General features: G+C 41.5%; 1 pseudogene; it reads right to left on the reverse strand.

Moving 5' to 3' along the window:
- Positions 1 to 15,692: 15,692 nt before the first annotated feature.
- Positions 15,693 to 17,213, reverse strand: LOC113200131 (testis-expressed protein 13C pseudogene; annotated as a pseudogene).
- Between the last annotated feature and the right edge of the window lie 3,449 nt (positions 17,214 to 20,662).

Below are 20,662 nucleotides of genomic sequence, written 5' to 3' on the forward strand. Positions count from 1 at the left end.
TAGGGCGTATCCTGCTGCCTCAGGCACGCCCGCTCCATGAGTTCCCATTGAGTTCTCCTGGGATTCAGAAAGTATTTGGGATTCGGAGCCTGGTGGAGTATGTGAATTTTGCCCAGAACTTGGATTTCCCCAGAAAGTGATTGTAGAGTGCCCGTGTGAGTTCGGGAATAAAGAATTGCTGTTTGAATCTACAAGGTGTGTGGTGGCTTGTGATTTTGTGCCCAGCCAGACTGCGGTGTGTATATATATATAAGTTAAGTGAGATTTATTCCACTGGAAAAAACTATATTTAGCGATGTTGTGGGTTGCATTATGCCACCCTTCCATTCACCTATTGAAGTTCTAAACTTCAGTATTTATGGAAATTATTTGGAAAATAAATAAATTTATTGCTAATGCAACTCTTTAATTCAAATTAAAATATTAGTTTGGTTCCTAACCCAAGATTACTGTTTACCTATAAAAAGGGAAATTTTAGACACAGGGCAGACATACAAAGACAGAACGTTATATGAACAGCAGGAGAAAGATAGCCATCTATAATCTAAAAAGCAACCCAGAATATGTCCTTCCTTCATAGCCCTTAGAAAGAACTAACCCTTTTAATACCTTGCCTCCAGAACTGTGGGATTAAATTTCTATTGTTTAAACTAGCCATTTTGTAGTATTTTGTTATGGCAGCCCTAGTAAACTAATATTAATTCCTCTGAGAAGACTATAATCTAACTGTTGAATGATAGGCCTGAACCGTTTTTCAGCTTATTTTAAGTTTTATTCCAATTGGTACTTTAATGCATTACTTCATGAAAGCAAATGATTATGCACTCCCCTGTTCAACTTGGTCAAATCCCATGGATGTTCTCTGTCTCTTTACAAACAAGTACACAAGATATTCTTCCAATGAAAAGATAAATATAACCCTAGGGGGCCCCAAATAATACTTATAGCCTGCAAAATGATTTATTTCTTCCTGTTGTGTAAACTCATTATGTGAAAAATCTTATAAAAATATGCAAATTATATCAGAAGTTTACCACTTTAATTTTAATTTTCTCAACTTGATTCCACCTCAACTACCCAGTCCTAAAACTTGCCTTCTCCTTTATTGAGAAAAGAAATTCACCAAATACACTTTCAATTTTGTATACTTATTACCTCAAAATTATCTAACTCAAGCTCATCCTCACTTGCTTCTCTCTGGTCTCAGAAAAAAAAAGAGAGCCATCCTTCTGTTCAAAGTCAATCCTACTTTCTTTTCTTTTCCGCAACTTTCATGTCCCTGACAACCTCGTTATTGGCATCAAATCATTATTGGCATCATATTCTCCACTTAAGGTCAGGAGCCATTTTATGTAAAGGCTCCAAAGTTTTGATTCTGAGGCAATGCTGCTTAGCTTCCCATAAGAACACGTGCCTACCAAACAATCAACCCCACCCCAGCTTATGATGCAACTCTTAAGCAGCTAATGAAGTTCCTCTTGAGGGCCATAAAGCTACTCTGGGAGTGCCAGCACACTGCTGCTTTCCTTAGAAGGACAGCCTTGTCAGTTTACAGACAATAAATCTCTTGCATGAGATTCTAGTGAGTGGCGTGGTCTTTGGACTTTGCATGGACTATGTGAGTGACTGTTCACTTGTTCCATCTTTGTTCTCCATGGCACCTCTCCTGCTCCAATGAATCATTTTTCTCTGTAAAGTCAGGCAACGTGCCGGCAACCAAAGGAGGCAGATTTTAAAAAGGCCCTGAACGAGGTTTTATTGAGACTCATTCCTGGGCAGAACTCGATCAGACCAACAGAGTGGATAGGAAGAGGGTCTGAGAAGAAGCTGCGTGGGAGCTCGACCAGACTGGAATTTTATGGAAATGGGATTTTTGTCCCACTGGAGTTGTTTGGGGGAACTGGCTGAGATCCAGGATTGGCAAGGAGACCTGCTGATTCACAAGAGGTTTCGTTGATGCCTGATTGATGTTTCTTTCGCACACTTAGGCTGCTTGGAGCTTTATTCCTAAGTCACCACCACCAACCTGACACCCTCAGCTTCAAATATTTCCTTGTCTAAAAGAGAAATCCCACAGGATTCAAGATGGTGGATTAGAGGAAGACTGGATTCCTAGTTGCTCTGTGGCTCAGGATTCAAGCAGCAGGAGTGTTGCTTCTCAGCAAGGTGAGTGAAAGAGGAACTTCACTAAAATTCAATATTTGATAGAGTGTCTTAGGGACTCAGAAATCTGGGTACATTAAACAAAGGAGAAATAGAACATTGGTGCCAAGCCATTTACAGCAGCAGTAGTGGTCTGGTTCACCACAGAGGGTCCTTGCTTAGCATCTGGTAGCCATCCTAGGTAACAGCCACCATTTTCCTGCCCAAGGGTGTATCACCCTTCCCTCATACCAAACCCACCCTTAATCACCCACATTAGGACCCACCTGGCTCTAATCCCTGAGCTTCCCCCATCAAAGCCCCAGAACTCTTTCTAAATTGGCCACTGAGAGCTGTGGTGGGAGTCATCTTTGAGGCCACCACCCTGCAGCTGCTGCTGTGGAGCCAGTAGGTTATAGAAAATGCTACCACACTGTTCCAGCAAAGTGCCTATCATGTGGCTTTGGGTCTTCCTAGGAGAACAGTCACAGGAAATATTATACCAGGCGAATTCCAGTTGGAAAAGCAAATGTAAGCCGAACTTTCTATTCCTTTGAGTTTGGAGGCTCACACAACCAGCTGAAGTGGGTTGGGGATCTGAACAGGTGGGTGTGAGTGCATTCAGGAACTAAGCCTTGGAAGATTGTGTGTTCTCAGGCTGCAAAGTGTGTGGAGGATTGATTCCCTGCCCTTGAGTAAAATTCTTTGGAGGCTCCTGAGATTCAGACTTCTATCAAAGATTGGCAACTACCAGACCCTAGGGGTATGTTAATCTAATCTCTCCATAGCTGGTACAAACCTGCCCCTGAGGCCTGATTAGACCTAAGCCTCGCCTGTTGGAATTCCTACGAGAACTCTGAAACTGCCCCACCCTGGGAGTGTGTTGATCTGGTCTATTCAGACAAAACTCCAGGTGACAGTACTTCCTGTCCTATCCTAACTCCTACTAGGGAGAAGAGAAGCTGAGACTTATTTATACCAGCTTTAGTCTTAGGCTACTCCAACTGGTAGCTCAGAGAGCAACACAAAAAGAGGAAAGGGCTCACAACCCCCAGTTCTTTCACTCTCTCTCTCTCCCTCTCTCTCAGTGCATAGCCCAAGAAGAAACACAAAGAAGGACAGTTGGACATAGGCAGTGACAATCCAATCTCATCCATTCTATCTTTACCACCTCAGTAGAGATGAGTTCTTCCCTTTTCATTAAGAATCTTTTTTCTATGTGTGTGTGTGTGTGTGTGTGTGTGTGTGTTCACTTGTTCACTATGTGCATGTGCTATGCTCATTGGTTCAGGGACATATATACATATTTATTTCTTTTCTTCCCCTCATTTTTAGAATTTTTTAATGTAGTTAGCTTTCCTTGCCTTGGCTTTTGAGAGTTAGGGCTTGAGGTTTGTATATTTTGGTTTTGTTTTATTTTCATTTGATTCTCTTCTTTCTATATCTCTCTTTTCTTCTGCTGACAGCCAAATTCTCCTCTTTTCTCTTTATTTATCCCTTTACTTTGTTTCTCCTTCTTTTCTCCTCTTTTATTATACCTATCACTTTCTACATCTTTTCTACATTTTCTGTACACTTTTGAAATTGTAAACTCATTTCTACCTTTGTAGCACGATTTTCTCTTAATTAACTATTTTAACATCTTTTAGAACTAGTTGGTTTATATAATTCCTGCCCTACCATTCATGTCATAATTTAGAATCCCACCAGTACTGTAAAACTGTTCATTTTTCTCTACATCCTCTCCAGCATTTATTATTGTTTATATTCTTGATAACTGCCACTAACTGTTATGAGATGAAATCTCAGTGTAGTTTTGGTTTGCATTTCCCTAGTTGCTAATGATGTTGAACATTTTTTTCATGTATTTGTTGGCCACTTGTATTTCTTCTTTGGAGAAGTGTGTAATTCATTTGCCCATTTAATTGGGTTATTTAATTTTTTTGGTGAAAACATTTTTGAGATCTTTATGTATTCGAACTGTAAATACTCTGTCAGAAGAGTAACCAGAAAATATTTTCTCCCATTCTGAGGGTTCTTTCTTCACATTCCTAATTGTTTTCCTTATTGTGCAGAACTTTTTAATTTGATGCAGTCTCATTTACTAATGCTTAGCATTATTTCCTGAGCTTTAGGGGTTCTATTGAGAAAGTCCTTGCCTATGTTTATATAATGGACTGTTGACCCTACATTTTCTTCTAGAAGTTGCATAGTTTCTGATCTAATTCCAAGGTCTTAATCTACTTTGAGTTGATTTTTGTGCAGGGTGAAAGGGTCTAGCTTAATTCTTCTATGTATGTATACCTAGTTTTCCCAGCACCACTGGTTTAAAGGGCTGTCTTTTGTTCACTGTATGATTTTGGTGACTTTGTCAAGGATAACGTGACTTTCTATACCATTAGTCTATGTGTCTGTTTTATGTCAGTACCGTGCAGTTTTCATTACTGTAGCTCTGTAGTACAATGCCAAGCCAGGTATTGTGATGCCTTCAGCATTGCTTTTTGGGCTTAGGATTGCTTTGGCTATTCTGAATCTTTTATTCTTCCAAATGAATTTTAAAACTTTTTTTTTCTAGCTTTGTGGAGAATATTATTGGGATTCTGATGGGGATTGCGTTAAATTTGTATATTGCTTTTGGCAATGTTATGGTATGGATGTGAGGTATCTCCCAAAAGCTCATGTGTGAGATAATGCAAGGTTCAGAGGAAAAAGGATTGTGTTTTGAGAGTCTTAACCCAATCAGTGAAGTAATCCCCTGATAGGGATTAACAGATTGTTAACTGAAGTGGTAAGGTGTGGCTAGAGGATGTGAGAATTAGAGCTTGGCTTTGGGATATACATATTTGTATCTGGCAAGTGGCTATGACCTTTCTCTTCTTCCTGATCACTGTGATATGTGCTGCTTCCCTCTGCCACACTCTCACACCATGATGTTCAGCCTCACCTCAAGCCCTGAGAAATGGAGTCAGCCTTCTAAGAACTAAGGCCTCTGAAACCATGAGCCCTCAAATAAACTTTTCCTCCTCTTCAGTTGTTCCGGTCAGATCCTTTAGCCATAGCAGCAAAAAATCTGTCTAAAATAGGTAATATGACCATTTTAACAATATTAACTGCCTATACATGAACAAGGAGGGTCTTTCCATCTCCTGAGGTCTTCTTCAATTTCTTTTTTCAAAGTTTGATAGTTTTCATTGTATAGGTCTTTTACCTCCTCGGTTAGATCTATTCCTATGCGTTTTATTTTTTGAGACTATTGTGAATGGAATTCTTATTCCTGATTTCTTTCTTAGTAGATTCACTATTGGTATGTAGAAAAATTATTGCCTTTTGTATGTTGATGTTGTAACCTGCTATTTTGCCAAATCTGTTTTCAGCTCTAGTAGTCTAGTGGAGGTTTTGGATCTCCTATGTACAAGATCATATCATCTGCAAAGGGTGATATTTGACTTTTTCCTTTCCTATTTTTATCCCTTTTATTTCCTTCTCTTGCCTAACTTCTCTGTCTAGAATTGTTAGCACTACATTAAATATATTTCTAGCACTGTATTAAAAACATCCTGTCTTACTCCAGATTTTAAAGAAAATGCTTTCAATTTTCCCTGTTTACTACAAGGTTGGCTTACAGTTTCAGATACAGCCTTTATGATGTGTTGAGGTAGATTCCTTCTATCCCTAGTTTCTTCAAAGTTTTATCATGAATGTGGCTAAATTTTGTTGAAGGCCTTCTCTACCTCTATTGAAATAACTAATTGATTTTGTTGTTAATTCTATTTGTGTGATAAATTGCACTTATTGATTTGCTAATTTTATTTTATTTTTTTAAAGAGAGAATTTTTAAAATATTTATTTATTTATTTTAGTTTTCGGTGGACACAACATCTTTATTTTATTTTTATGTGGTGCTGAGGATCGAACCCAGCGTCCTGTGCATGCCAGGCAAGCGCGCAACTGCTAGAGCCACATCCCCAGCCCTGATTTGCTAATTTTAAACCACCTTGCATCTTTGGAATAAAACAAACTTGGTCTTAATGTTCAATCTTCTTAATATGTTAAATGTATGCTAGATTTTTTTACTATATTTTGCATTAATATCATTAGATATTAGTCTGTGATTTTCTTTCCTTGATGTGTTTTATCTGGTTTTGGTATGAGTGTGTACTAGCTTCATAGAATAAATTTGGAAGTGATCCATCCCTTTCTATGTCATGGAATAATTTGAGGAGTACCGTTTCTATTCTTATTGAATTTCTCATTCATATCCTATACTGACTTCCTTAATTCTTGTTGTTTTACTGTGTTCCCTTGGAATTCATTGATCATTTTTATAATCATTCTTTTGAATTCTTTACCTGATATTTGATCCATTTCAATTCCTTCAGGATGGTCAGTTGCTGGTGAATTATTAGCTTTAGGAAGTGTCATGTTACCTCATTTTCTTATATGTCTTGTATTCCTGTGTTTGGTTTCATGCATTTTTTGGGAGGATTTCTCTTCCACATATCTGGGCCTTTTTAGGGAACTTGCCAAATTGTCCTAGAGTGATCAAAAATGAAACCCCTCGTAGGTGTGGTATTCACAGCTTTTATGTTAATTCTGTTTTTGCTGTAGGAGTAAATATCTGTGAGTGGGACCTGAGTGTGCACCCCTATCCATTTCTACTGGTCATTAGTTTGGGTTTTTGTCTCTTCTATTCTTTGTATTAGAGCCTAGCTGAAAATTGAGTGTCATTAATTTGTATGTGGAGGAAGATACACTTTTTGCTGAGTTTAGTTCAGCCGCAGAATCTCTACCCTGTGAACTTGTATTGTCCGTTTAGTTTATGAGCACCTCACAGAATAGGGGAAAACAATCACAACAACCAAGGCAAACAATATACAGCATTGAACTAATACTTGGTTTCTACTATGACACCTACAATGTTAATATTCTCTCTCTCTCTCTCTCTCTCTCTCTCTCTCTCTCTCTCTCTCTCTCTCACACACACACACACACACACACACCCAACAAGTTACCAATAGCAAAAACAATAAGTAACATGAACTAGGTCTGGCATCAAAGCACACCAGTGTCAACTATGTTATCCGCACCAGTAATAATTGCAATGTACAACCACTATGGAAATTAGCATGGAGGTTCCTCAAAAGACTAGGCATAGAAACACCATATGACCCAGCTACCTAACCCCTCAGTATTTGTACTAAAGAATTAAAGTCTGGGGCTGGGGTTGTGGCTCAGAGATACAACGCTCTGCCACAGTCTGGCTGGGCACAAATAACCGAGCTGCCACAAAGCCTTGTAAATTCAAACAGCAACTCTTTATTCCCCAACTCTCACCAGTACTGCACACACCACACGGGACCACACTCCCTCCACCGGCTCCTTCCAATCTCTGAGAACTCCCGAGAGAACTCCCGGGAACTCCAAAGTAGCGGGGTGCCAGAGGCAGCAAGAGCCGCCCTATTGCCGGACAGCATCACAGCAATTATATATAGCTTAACTTAAATCATCATCTCAATGGTTCGTTGGCATCATCTTTCAACCATTCTCTCTGGCAAATGCCAGGCGTCATTCTGACTGGGCTGTGGCTCTCAACAATGCTCGCCTAGAATGCATGAGGCACTGGGTTCGATCCCTAGCACCACATAAAAATAAAACAAAGGTATTGTGTCCACCCATACCTAAAAAAAAGTGCTAAAAAAAAAAAAGAATTAAAGTCAACAGCTGAGGGCATGGTTATGCATACTTGTAATCCCAGTGGCTTGGGAGACTGAGATGAGAGAATCACAAATTCAAGGCCTGCCTCAGTAATTCAGCAAGGCCCTAAGCAACAAAGTGAGACCCTGTCTCAAAATTTTTAAAAAGGGCCAAGGATGTAGCTCAGTGGTAAAACATGCCTGGGTTAAATCTCCACTACCAAAGGAGGGAAAAAAAGAATACCATGTTATAGCAGCACAACTCACAGTAGTCAAACTATGGAACCAGCCTAGGTGTCCATCAATGGATAAATGAAATGTATATATACATAAGGGAGTTTTATTCAGCCATAAAGAAAAATAAAATTTTGGCATTTGCAGGAAAAATGATGAAACTAGAGACCATTATGTTAAGTGAAATAACCCAAACTCAGAAGGTCAAGGGTCATATGTTTTCTCTCGTATGTGGAAGCCAGAGAGGGAAAAGGAAAAGAAATGTGGGGGAGATCTCATGAAAATCAAAGGAATATCAGAATATGAAAGGGAACAATGGGTGAAAAGCAGAGAAAGAGGGAGAAAGTGCTGGGGAGTGATATTGGCCAAAGTATATTGTTATATTTTGTGCACATATGAATATACAACAACAAATCCCAGCATTATGTACAGCTATAAAACTCAATAAAAATGTGGAACGTGACAGAGAGAAATCCTTTGACCCCACATTTTCTTTAATCTACAATTGAGTTTCATTTTCTCTTTCCAACAAAACTGTTTGAAAAGGAAGTCATATTAATTGTACCTAATTTCATATCTCCCATTCACTACTCTGTGTTCTGCTTCCTATTACTTCTATTAAAGTTGAATTTTAACTAAGGTTATAAATGTCTTATAAAACTCAAGAGATGTTGTCATTCCGGTATTTTAAAAAAAATTTTAAAAATATTTGATGGATTTTGTTTAATTTTTTTGTAGTTGTAGATGGACAACTTGCCTTTATTTTATTTGTTCTTTTTTTCTTAATTTAATTGATTTATTTATATGGTGCTAAGGATCAAACCCAGTGCCTCCACATGTTAAGCAAGCACTCTGCCCCTGAGCTACAGCTATAGCCTCCCAGTTTTTTACTAAACCTTTGAATTTGACACTATCAATCACTACCTCTTTCTTAAAATTCTCTATTGTTTTGTTCAATGTGAAGAGGGTATTATAATACTCCACTAATTGAAATACAGATTTTTAAAGAACAGAAAATCACCCAAATGCCCATTAATAATGGTTTAAATAAAACTATTTCATTCATATTATGAAGATAAGTTACCATTAGAAATTATGTGTAATAGGAAAAACAGAGCAAAAATTGCTACCTGGGTATTAGAAGTTAAACACCAGCCCAAAGGGCTCAAGCCTGTTGCCCAGGGGATTCAGAGGCCTCTCCTAACTATAAGACTGAGCTCCCTATTCTTCTCACCACTTCCTTTAAATGAGTCATTCAGGCATTTGCCCGCAAACATGAAGTGACACACACCTTATTCCCTTACATATACCCCTAGGTTTTTGCTCTACCTCTATCTCTATCCCTATCTCTATATCTGCTTTACTCTTTATTCCAGCTTCATGCGATCCATAGAGAAAAGACTGCCATACTTACTTATTGCACCCTTTTTGCCCAATATCTATGAGGAAAAAAAATCTTGGGATTTGTTTCCTGATGTAGTGGGGATATTGAATTTGTTCCTTCTATCTGAAGAACGAGGAGTTGTTCCAAGCCAGATTACTCTTAGGATGGGAGAGAACAGAAGGTCAGGTTCCCAGCACCCAGAGGGATGGTCAAGCAGGCATAAACTGGACATAAGTCAGACAAGAGCCATAGGGGCATCTGCCAATGCAAATAAGCCTCCCACATAAGAAGCCCTTTTCTCGCCCACGGCCTACGTAGGTGACGGAAGCTGGGTTCCCCTGTGTGGAGTGGGCTGGCTGGGAAATATGGTGAAAAATCACACAACACAGAAAATAGTTTTAAAAAGTGGGGACAGGACTGCTCATCGACCTTAGGAGTTGAACTTCCATGCTGGAAAGAGAGAGCGAGAGCCCCTGTTTACTTTATTTATGTGGGGGAACTTCAAAGGCTTTCCACAGAATTTTCTAGCCAATCTAAGTAGGAGGTGGGCTGTCCAGTTCTCAATGGGTCCTGCACAACTCCAGAGCTACCAGATCAGCCCTCATAGCCTGATCAGTCTTCATAGCTGAGCAAAGACAGGTCCTGTGCAATGAGTAATCCATTAAGTGGGAGGGGCCACAAAATAGCTTTCAATTCCAAACCAAAATCTCCTTGGCTCCAAGGCTGAATGAAGTCATACAACTAGATATTAGGTCTTTTGCCAGGTAAAAGATGTATCCTGTGAAAGGCTCACTGTAATCACCTATGTCCATCTTCCCTTAATTTCCTGTTACAGCAGGGTTGTTCTATTCAGGTAGTCAAACTTTGACTGAGGACTCTCGAAACCAGGTTCTTGGATAATGTTTAAGGATATATCTTATAATTGTAATATGCTAGCTAAAGTCACATGTATAAAGTTTCAGTTGTTCAAGATAAAATAGTTCTAGAGAACTGCTAAACATTGTTCTTATAGTTAACTATAACAAACACTAAATTTGTTAAAGGGAAAGATTTCATTGTATGCTTTTTATTGCAATTAAAAATTAAGGCTATAGGACATGATGTACAGTCCCATACAAAGGATGTTTTAAAAATAGGATATCTCTGCATACATATATGGAATTAAATGCATGAAAATACAAAGACTTCAACCTCTGGTAGTGAGACTACAATTGAATCATTATTTTCTTTTTATTTGTTTTATAATTTTTCTCAAGTGACATTAAACTACATTTTAATTAAAGATGAACTCAGAAAATACTTCACATAAGAAGCTGTTTCAGATCTCCTTGGTTCTTTCTTACATTTGTGAAATAAGAGAGGACTGGCTCCATCAGAACACAAAGCTTCAACTCCATTCTAGGATAGATATTTTCTTCATTCAAAGGATGGATTCATCCATGAAATACTTTTCAAAAAAGCCACTGTCACCATTCTAGTCCACTGGTTTTTCCCAGGTACTATTCTTTCTTCAGTAAGGATCTTGAGTCATGCTCATCCCTTTGTTCTTATCCCTTCTGCTACTGAAGTTTTTGCCTCCTATTGCCTCCCAGAGAAGTTCTTCCAACACCCACCAACATGCTAGCTGAAGATGTCCCACAGTACATACTTATTCAAGCTGTTTCTTTTGGTTCTGCTTTTACTAGTAGGGGTGGAAAGGTAATGAGAAATTGTGTACTAAAGGTGGAAATAGAAATGGGAATTTAAAGGCAACATTTCTGCTGTCTATCTTCAGTAGGAGGTATGATGAAGTAAAGGAATAGGTGAGGTGACTATTACTATTATCCTCCACTTCTCTAAAGAGTTTTGCTTTTTTTGCTCTTTTTCCTGCTTCCTCATAGACTCTTAACTGGCCTCTTGCTACTTCCACTGAACTCCCTTGCTCAAGAAATACACATATCCTTCCTCTATCACTGTCACCTTCAATAGAGCATCAGGGGCAAGTTTTCAAGGTCCACTGATACCATCACTACTGGCAGCAGCTGTGGCCACACCTAATTCCTTTTCGTTTTCTTCCACCATCATTTCTTCTATTCTTTATTGTACCAGCAGCACTATATTTAGACCTGTAAGAAAAAAAAATACCCATATCTCCCAATGTGCAGAGGCCAATAGGATATACAAAATACCATGTTCTTCCTACTTCCTCCACAAAATATTTGTTCCCCAACAGTCTTCTTTTTCTTGTATTCCTGTCCCAAGTCATCAGGTCATTTACTGGATTTGCTTTTTGTTTTGTTTTTGGTATTGGGGATTGAATTCTGGCACTTAACCACTGGCTACATCCCCATCCCTTTTTTGTATCTACAGACAGGTTCTCACTGAATTGCCTTGCTAAGTTGTTTAAGTGGCTTTGAACCCTCAATCCTCCCGCCTCAGTCTCCCAAGCTGCTGGGATTACAGGCATCTGCCACTGCACCCAGCTATTTACTGTTTCTTATTCATATCTCTAGGGTAAATTTATGGTCTCACAGCATCATTTTTGTTGTTTTTCCCCTCATCTCACCACATGCATTCTAAGTTATCTAGATTGTTGCCTCTCCCCTATCCCTTGTCTCAGAAGAGGTTTATGCTGCTATTTTATACTTGGTTTTCTATAATCTTACTTATCATCTTGAATTCCTAAAAGGGGAGTAACTTAGAGAACAGAAAGTTACATAGATCCCTGCTTATAATACCTGAACATCCCTTACGCCCTGCCAGGACCACAGGGAGAAGGCAAGAACCAGAAGAGAATGATTGCATTATACAATCATTCTCAATCAAAAGTTATACAATCAAAAGTAGGGAGGTTAGGCCTTACAAGTCAGAACTTGCAGTATTGACAGACACTCCTATCTCCCACAACTGTTCCTACAAGAGCAGACATTCCTACCTCTAAGGTACTTCATGAATTTGGACAGTGCAAGTAGTAAGGATAATCAAGGTGGAATAAAGAAAGGTCTCATTTGCACCCCTCCAATTCTTGGATAATTCACAAGGAAGGGCCCTCCAATGGTAAATAAGATCGAACTTTCCTTCACCTCAGTGAAATCGAGGGAAGCATAAGCAAATTAGCCTCCCAAAGCTCCACACATACACATGACACAAGACATATAAGGCAAGTACAAACTCTTTATTGCAAGTTAGGATCAGAAAACTCAGACAATGTTTGTGAGGTGGGCAGGATCTCCAGGGAAACTCTGTGACACCTTTTGTTCACACTGGAGGCAGATCTAACCTCCCACAGGGCTCTACCCTGGCTTCTTGCCTTGCTACTGCCTTGGAGGAGCAGTGAATCTGCAGATAACACACCCAGTGGAAGGCAAGAGGCGCAGGGGCATTCTGGAGCCTGCTGGCCTCATCCAGGTCTATTATTAACCCAAACAATCCTCCCTAGAGAAGCACCATCTATACATAGAGCAGTGGCCCTGTTTTCTGTCTTTGGAATACATTTTTCTCCATACACCTTTTGTTTTGGTGCCAGGGATTGAATTCAGGGGCACTTAACCACCAAACTACATCCCCAGCCCCTTTTTTGTATTTTATTTCGAGACAGGGTCTCACTGACTTGCTTAGGACCTCACTAAATTGCTGAGGCTGGCTTTGAAATCATGATCCTTCTGCCTCAGAATCCTGAGTCACTGGGATTACAGGCATGCACCATACATGCCTGGGGTTGAGGGCTTGGTTATGTAATGAACACTCTCCCTTCTCCCCACCAAAACAACACTTTTTTGAATATAACCCAGTGATCTTTTAGACAGGTTGTAGGTCAGCCAGAAAAATAGGTATGACTCAAGAAATGAAACGGGCAGAGGATCAGAAAAGCCTTGCCTGTGATTTTACCAGGACATTTTCCTGATTTTTGCCATTGCTCATTTGTCTCACTTGGGACCAATGAGATGTGCAGTTTGGTCACTCAAGTCCTTTCATGAAATTTTTTTTTTTCAAGTTGCCTCCCAGAAATACAGAAATGGATATGAATGATATTTAAATCAGTTTTATCCAAGTTTCTATTACATGCAATGCAAAGAAAACACTCCTAGTCTAATGTGGGAGTTATGTTCTTTCCTATCATCAAACCAAACTCACCAAAAAAAAAATTATGATGTATACAAGAGATAATATTGTATAGTTCCAACTCCTAAGAAGCACAAAGCATTCAATAATGAGTTAAATTAAACTAAACAAGTTTTCTATCATATATAGAATTTAACAATACAAACCCTCAACAGTTTCAAGTTAATCCCTTGAAGAAATTAAATTCTAACATAACTATTTTGTTCTTCATTGTCCCACTAATAAGTGCCAAAGCATCTCTTCTTCCTTTTCTCTCTTCTTGGATCCATTTCTTCTTGGCTCCAGGCAGTGGGAAGGTGGGGTCTCAATGAAGTGTGCATCAATCAAAATTGAGGTATTCTTTCAAGCTCTGGGAAGATCTTTTAATAGGACAGGTTCATCTTCTGCAGTAACAACTTCGGTGGGGCTGAGATACAAAAACGGCCTCACCTACAAAAGTTAAAAAGCAAAAAGAAGCAAACATGAACACTATAGTAGTTTCCAAAGGATCAATAATATTTTCAAGGAAAAGTGGTGTTCCTAAAATTCAACATAGCTTATCACTCTAAAAGCAGATGGCTGCTAAAAAATAAATGGCATTTTCAAGAAAAAGAGGTTAAGAAAAAAATAGAAAGGAGTGGGGGGTGAAAACGTCATAACTTTAGTTCTCTGGAGTGTCAACCAGTCTATAATAGCCATCAAGAATCCACCATCTGACTGGCTCAGTGGCACATTCCAGCAGCTGGGGAGGCTGAAGCAGGAGGATAGTTCAAAACCAGCCTCAGCAAAAGTGAGGTGCTAAACAACTCAGTGAGACCCTGTCTCTAAATAAAATAGGGCTAGGGATGTGGCTCAGTGGGTGAGTGCCCTGAGTTCAATCCCCAGTAACCCCCCCCCAAAAAAAAATCCACTACCTTATTTAAAAAGAAAAAGCAAGCTGGGTGTGGTGGTATGTTGAGAGCCACAGCCAGTCAGAAGGACGCCTGGCATATTACCAGAGGGAATGGTTGAAAGGTGACGGCCAGCGAACCATTGAGATGATGATTTGAGTTAAGCTGTATATAATTGCTGTGATGCTGGATTGCTTGAGTTTTATATGGACCCTGCTCCAGGAATAGGGCCCTCCGGGAATCTGCCTCCAGGAATCTGCCTCGGGTGCCTGCTACTTTGGAGTTCCTGTGCAGTTCTCTCTGGGGGGGGGGGGGGCGGGGGTTGGGGAGATTGGGTGCTCAGAGCCAGGTGGAAGGAGTGTATTCCCGGGGAAGTGTGTGTGCAGTGCCGGTGAGAGTTGGGGAATAAAGAATTGCTGTTTGAACCTACAAGGCTTTGTGGTGGCTCGGTTATTTGTGCCCAGCCAGACTGCAGCAGTGGTACGCACCTGTAAGTCCTAGTGACTCTGGAGGTGAGACATCCTCAACAAGTTAATGAGATCCTGTCTCAAAATAAAAACATAAACAGGACGAGGGCTATATCTCAGTGGTAAAACACCTCTGGGTTCAATCCCTAGTACCCCAAAACAAACAAACAAAAAAAAGAATCCACTGCCAAGCAGTGATGCACATGGCTTGGGAGGCTGAGGCAGGACAATTGTAAGCTTGAAGCCAGTCTCAGCAACTCAGAGAGGCACTAAGTAGAAAACAAAACAAAAAGGACTGGGGATATAGCTCAGTGATAAAGTGCCTTTGGCTTCAATCCTCAGTGCAAAAAGAAAAAGAAAGAAAGAAAGAAAAAAACCCAAATCTACCACCTTGAAAACTTAAGTGTAATGAGGAGATATCTTTAATTAAGGAGTCCAATATTCTATAGTCCCATCTTTGTTAAAGTAAATGAATAAAACAAGAATATAATCACATACATTTTGTATGTATGTGGGCCCCAAATTATTAAAAGTGGTTAATCTGGGTAATAGAATATTGCATTAAATAATATTCTCTATGATAATCTTTGTTCCAAAAAATCAAAGGTGGAATGTTCTCTCTTGATATGTGGATGCTAACATCCAACAAGGGGGTGGGGAGAGAATAGAAGTTCAGTGTTTCAAAAATTTTTGTTACAAATTTTCTCTGAATAAATTACTTTTTGATCAGAAGTTGGGGGGGGGGGTCTTAGGAAACTGTTTTCTCTTTGGAATATTTCCACCCTTACTTACCTTTCTAAAATTAGTGAGATTTTCCTGGGTCATCACCTCCACTCTCAACTGGCATGTAGGCTCTCTTGCATTTATAGCAGGCTAGACGCCAGGGAAGATTCACAGCTTTACACCATGAGCAGATCCAATTCACTTGACTGGAGCATGAGGCAGACTTCTCCAGTTGCTGGGATTCCAAGGTTTTTTTCCCTTGGGGTTGCTTGGCCTTCTGAACCTGAGACTGCTGTTTCTTTGGGCTTTTTTTCATACCCTGACTCTTAATGCTACCCAGGGGGGTTGCCTGGGGTCTCTCTGGATCTTTCTGCTGCCCCAGGCTCCCATTAGCCACCAGGGGAGCAGTCCCCTGGGGCATTGCTGTATCTTCCTTCTGGATGTGGCTGCTGCTTTCCTCCAGGGGGTCTGTCCCCTGGGACCTCTCCTTACCCTCTTTCTGGGTAAGGCTAATGCTCTCCCCTGTGGGGTCTTTCCCCTGGGGCCTCTCCTGACCCTCCTGGCTTTGGCTTATGCTTTCCCCCTGGGGGAAAGTCATTCCCTGGGAACCCTCAGGACCTTCTTTTTGCTTGGGGCTTGTTAGATCTCCCAGGTTGCATCTGCCTGGGAGGTTCTCAGGATATTCATCCTGGCCCTGGCAGCTGAGGCAACTCTGGACACATTGAGGAGCCATTCCCTCCTGGCACCCCACTGGAGCCCACAAGCTGGGTGGATAGGTCACTGCAGGAGGCACCTGGGATGCAACTGCTGCCACTGTTGTGGCTGTTGCTCCTGCCGATTCTGATTCCATTACTACAGGGGCTTGTAGAGGTGTTGAGTATGGGAATCCCACTGGGATTGGCATTGGATGGGGCACTGGCATTTGCACATGTGGTTGCATTGCCTGGGACCAAGGACATGGGTGTCCTGGCACATAAAGCAAAGGTGCTGGGGCTGGCATCTGAGCCTCTACATGTGGCATGCCCTGTGTTCCAGCTGCCACCACTTCTGCCTGCTCCTCTCCCTCCAGGGACCATACCACAGCACCATGCTGTTGGGCTGCCATAACAGGTACAACCTTTGGGGGCAATGGATCTGCCAATGCTGACCTCTCAGCCTGAAGTAGTCTCCCACGCAGCACTTCACGCTCATCCATCGCCTGCTGCAAGGCAACCTGAGTGAAGCGCAGCTGAGTGGTAGCATCATCGCGCTCCTCACGCAGCCGCTGCAACTCGGAAGCCAGCGCCCAGCAAGCCGCCTCGCGCTCCTCCACCTGATCCTGCAGCCTACGGACCCGACGCCCCTGCTGCTCCCGCAGCCTGGCCACCACTCGCACGCCCAGGGCCAGGGCGCTCCAAGTGCAAGCCCTCTTGAGGGCACGAGGCACCTGCGGGTCCACCACCACAGAGCGAAGCCGGTCCTCCACCTCGTTCCAGGGACGAGAGCGAAAGGCCATGTAGAACTCCGGGCCACCACCATTCATGAGAACTTCATTATTAATGAACCGGACCACCTCATTGTGGCGAAAGCCACTGGCGTGGTCGCCAAATTCCACCGCCATGGCTGCTGCGGCCTAGGAAGTAGAGCGACGGCTTCGCCGCTGCTACTTCCGCCCCGGCCCGGGGAGTCTGCAGCCACCAACTCTCTCCCCACAGTCCTCGCTCAGTGCTCTTTCAGTCTTTGCTCAGTCCTGGCCCAGTCCTGGCCTCCTCCTCCCTCAACCCCCTCAGTCAGCTCACGAAGAACAAAGCTGCTCCTCTCACCACGTGCTGCGACAATGTGACATGGACAGACAAATGCTGAGTCATGCCGCAAAGCCTGTCGGGACCCACCTCCCTTCACAGAGTGCCACCTACTGGAACGAAGTGTGAGCAAGGTGGCCTTCTGGGACTAGCCTCCTTTGACACAGTGCCACCTACTGGGAGGGAGTATGAGCAAGGTGGCCGAGACAGGGACTGCAGTGAGATTGTTTGTGATGGGTGAAAGTAGGTCCTTTACAGAGACTCTAACCCAGGAGGTGGTGAGTCCTTCAATCATATAAACACTCCTAATCTAAAAGGAAGATGCTTCTGTGGAAATCAGAGATTTTCTGAGCAAGGAGGCTGGGAAGGAGGGAGGGAGGCATCAAAGATGGATAGTTGGGTGGAGAACGGGGTTGTGGATCTCCGACTTTAGGAAGGTGAATAGGTGCAAGAAGGGATTTTTTCAAAATTCAGGAGAGCCGGCGCGGTGACGCTCGCCTGTAATCCCAGCAGCCCGGGAAGCTGAGACAGGAGGATCTCAGGTTTAAAGCCATGTTCAGCAAAAGTGAGGAGCTGAGCAACTTAGTGAGACCCTATCTCTAAATAAAAGACAAAATAGGGCTGGGGATGTGGCTCAGTGGCTGAGTGCCCGAGTTCAATTCCCAGTACCAAAAACAAACAAACAAACAAAAAAAAAACTAAGGAGAGGAAGCAGCACTGACAGGTGTGAGAGAGAAAGCTTGGGCTTGCACTGCTGCTGTGGGGAAGGTTTGGCAGCAATGGGAACCAAACTCAGTTGTATACCCTGTACACAACTGAAGTAAGAACTTGGCAGTTGAAGATTACAAGGTGAAGCCGTATGATAAGGATAGCAAGGAGTACCAGAAAGAGCACAACTGCAATGGCTGAATAAAGGAAGAAAGGGAACCCAGTCCAAGATGGTGTTCTGGGAAGACACTGAGCTATCAAGGATACAAGCCACAATGCAGGTGCATGTTCTGATTCAGGGAAAAGACACTTAAGAGCTCCACATTTTGGACTGGAGTTCTGTGATGGATGATGAGATAGTGTGTGGGAGAAGTGAATCCTAGTGAAGATGCTGGATCTCAGATATTTCCAAGAGTTTCTGGAGAATACTATATATAAGCATGGGTATGGGTTTCCCATTATGGAGTGGGGAGAAGGGACTGCTCTTTGCCCAATTCCTGCATAGCTCCTACCTCACTCCCACAGAAAGAATTTTCTCTTCTCAACTTTAAATATTTCTGTCCTGGGATGGTGGCACATCCAGTAAACCCAGCAATTAGGAAGCTGAGACAGAAGGAAAGCAAGTTTTAGATTGGCTTCAGCAACACAGCAAGAACCTGTCTCAAAATAAAAATATAAAAGGGCTAGGAACATGGCTCAGTGATAGAGCATCTGTAGGTTCAATCTCCAGTATAGCAAAAGAAAAAAAAAATTTGTGGATCCCAGCCTTTCCCATCTCCTTAGGGAAGATGTTTGAATTCCTTAGAAAGTTTGCTGTATTCATTACCTCTTCACTGTCCTCTCCAATTTCTTCTCCTCGACTAACTCCTTTCCCAATACAATATAAGCAGTTTCAGGTTTCATACATGCTATATTATTTTCTTGTCTACATTCTCTGTACCTTAATTTCCAAACATAAAACTAAAGAGAATATTCTAAGGGTACCATCAGTGACTTTCCCTACCCAATAAACCAAGTTTCTTCCAACTTTAGCTTTTTGTAGCACTGACTTCTGTACATTTCCTTTTGAAAAATCAATCCTCCTTTTTCTTCTGTGATGTCAAATCCTATTGATTTTCATTGTGTCAATCTGGCTGCTCCTTATTAGTTCCCTCTGCTGTCCACTATACGCTTCCATTCACCCCTTAAATACTAGTGTCTATCTGAGGTTTGTCCTCAAAAACCTCAAACTTCAGGACTCTCCCTCATTACAAACACTCTCTGCTATCCCATCAATTCTGTTGTTCTTAACTACCTTCATTTCATTAATTGCTAAGACTCCTGAAACATTATACCCAGTCCTGATCTGTTCCTCAAAGTTCAGACTCACCTAAACAACAACCTCCTAAAAATCTTTGCCTGTATCTTCCAGAGGAACTTTTATTGTTCACAAGTCCTAAACTAATCAGTACTACTTTGGACAAATTGCTTATCAAGTTTGATACCATTTCTGAAGATACATTTCCTCCCAAGAGTTGTTAGACAAGAACATCCAAGTCTCCCCTTATCTGTAAAGGATGTATTTCAAGATCCCAGTGGATGCCTGAAACTTCAGATAGTATTGAACCTTATATGTACTGTGGTATTTTCTTTTACATACACAAATTTAATGTCTTTTCCATCTTAAGTAAACACTGTGGTCACAACTTTTGCAATTTGAGGTACAACAGCAAAACTAGAACAATTTTTTCCTTCAAAATTTCATAGACAGGGCTAGGCCTGCAGCTCAGTGGTAGAGCGCTTGCCTCAAACATGTGAGGCACTGGATTTGATCCTCAGTACCGCATAAAAATAAATAAATAAAATAAAGCTTAAAAAATTCACAGATAGAAGATTCATATTTATGTGCTTTCCTCACATGTTTAAGTTTGAACATTAGATAAGCTCGCGAGCATATAAAGCAGGGTTTATTTAAAAAGGAATTATTATGCTCGAATTCCGAACCCCCAAAAGACCACCAGAGACCAAGATCAATGTAAGCAGCAAAGAGGTGTTTATTGCGAGCTAGCTCAGTCCTCCGCACGCACACAGCAACTGGTGACGCTAAGAGGCCCCAAGCTCAGGGTTTGCAGCAGTTTTATACACTCTTTGGAGAAGGCAGGGACCCCACATACATCATAGCATCTCTTAGCAAATCATCACACACCACAGGAAAATCAAACAGCAACTCTAAAACGTGATTAGTGTATCAAGTGGCAGGAAAGAATCTGGAAAGAATTATTGGTTAGTTCAAGGGGTTGACGCACTTAACATTGATTGGTTTAAACCATGATTGGTGTCCAAGGTGGGTATGTGCAAACTGCAGGGCTTCTAGTTTAGATATTGGTCACCACACCTAGGTGGGGGCCATCTGGAATTTCAGATATTTCCATATCTTGGCCTATCTTAGACCATCACCAACTGTGGCTTTTCTGAGAACTGTTCCACAGAGCTTTCTGTGGTATTTTCCTGACTTTAGGACTGCAGTAGGTCAGGGGTTAAGTTTCAGAGCAAAATGAGGTCCCAAGTAGAATGAGATTGC

Source organism: Urocitellus parryii, chromosome X (assembly GCF_045843805.1).
Source record: "Urocitellus parryii isolate mUroPar1 chromosome X, mUroPar1.hap1, whole genome shotgun sequence".
In the NCBI taxonomy this organism is placed as follows: Eukaryota; Metazoa; Chordata; class Mammalia; order Rodentia; family Sciuridae; genus Urocitellus; species Urocitellus parryii.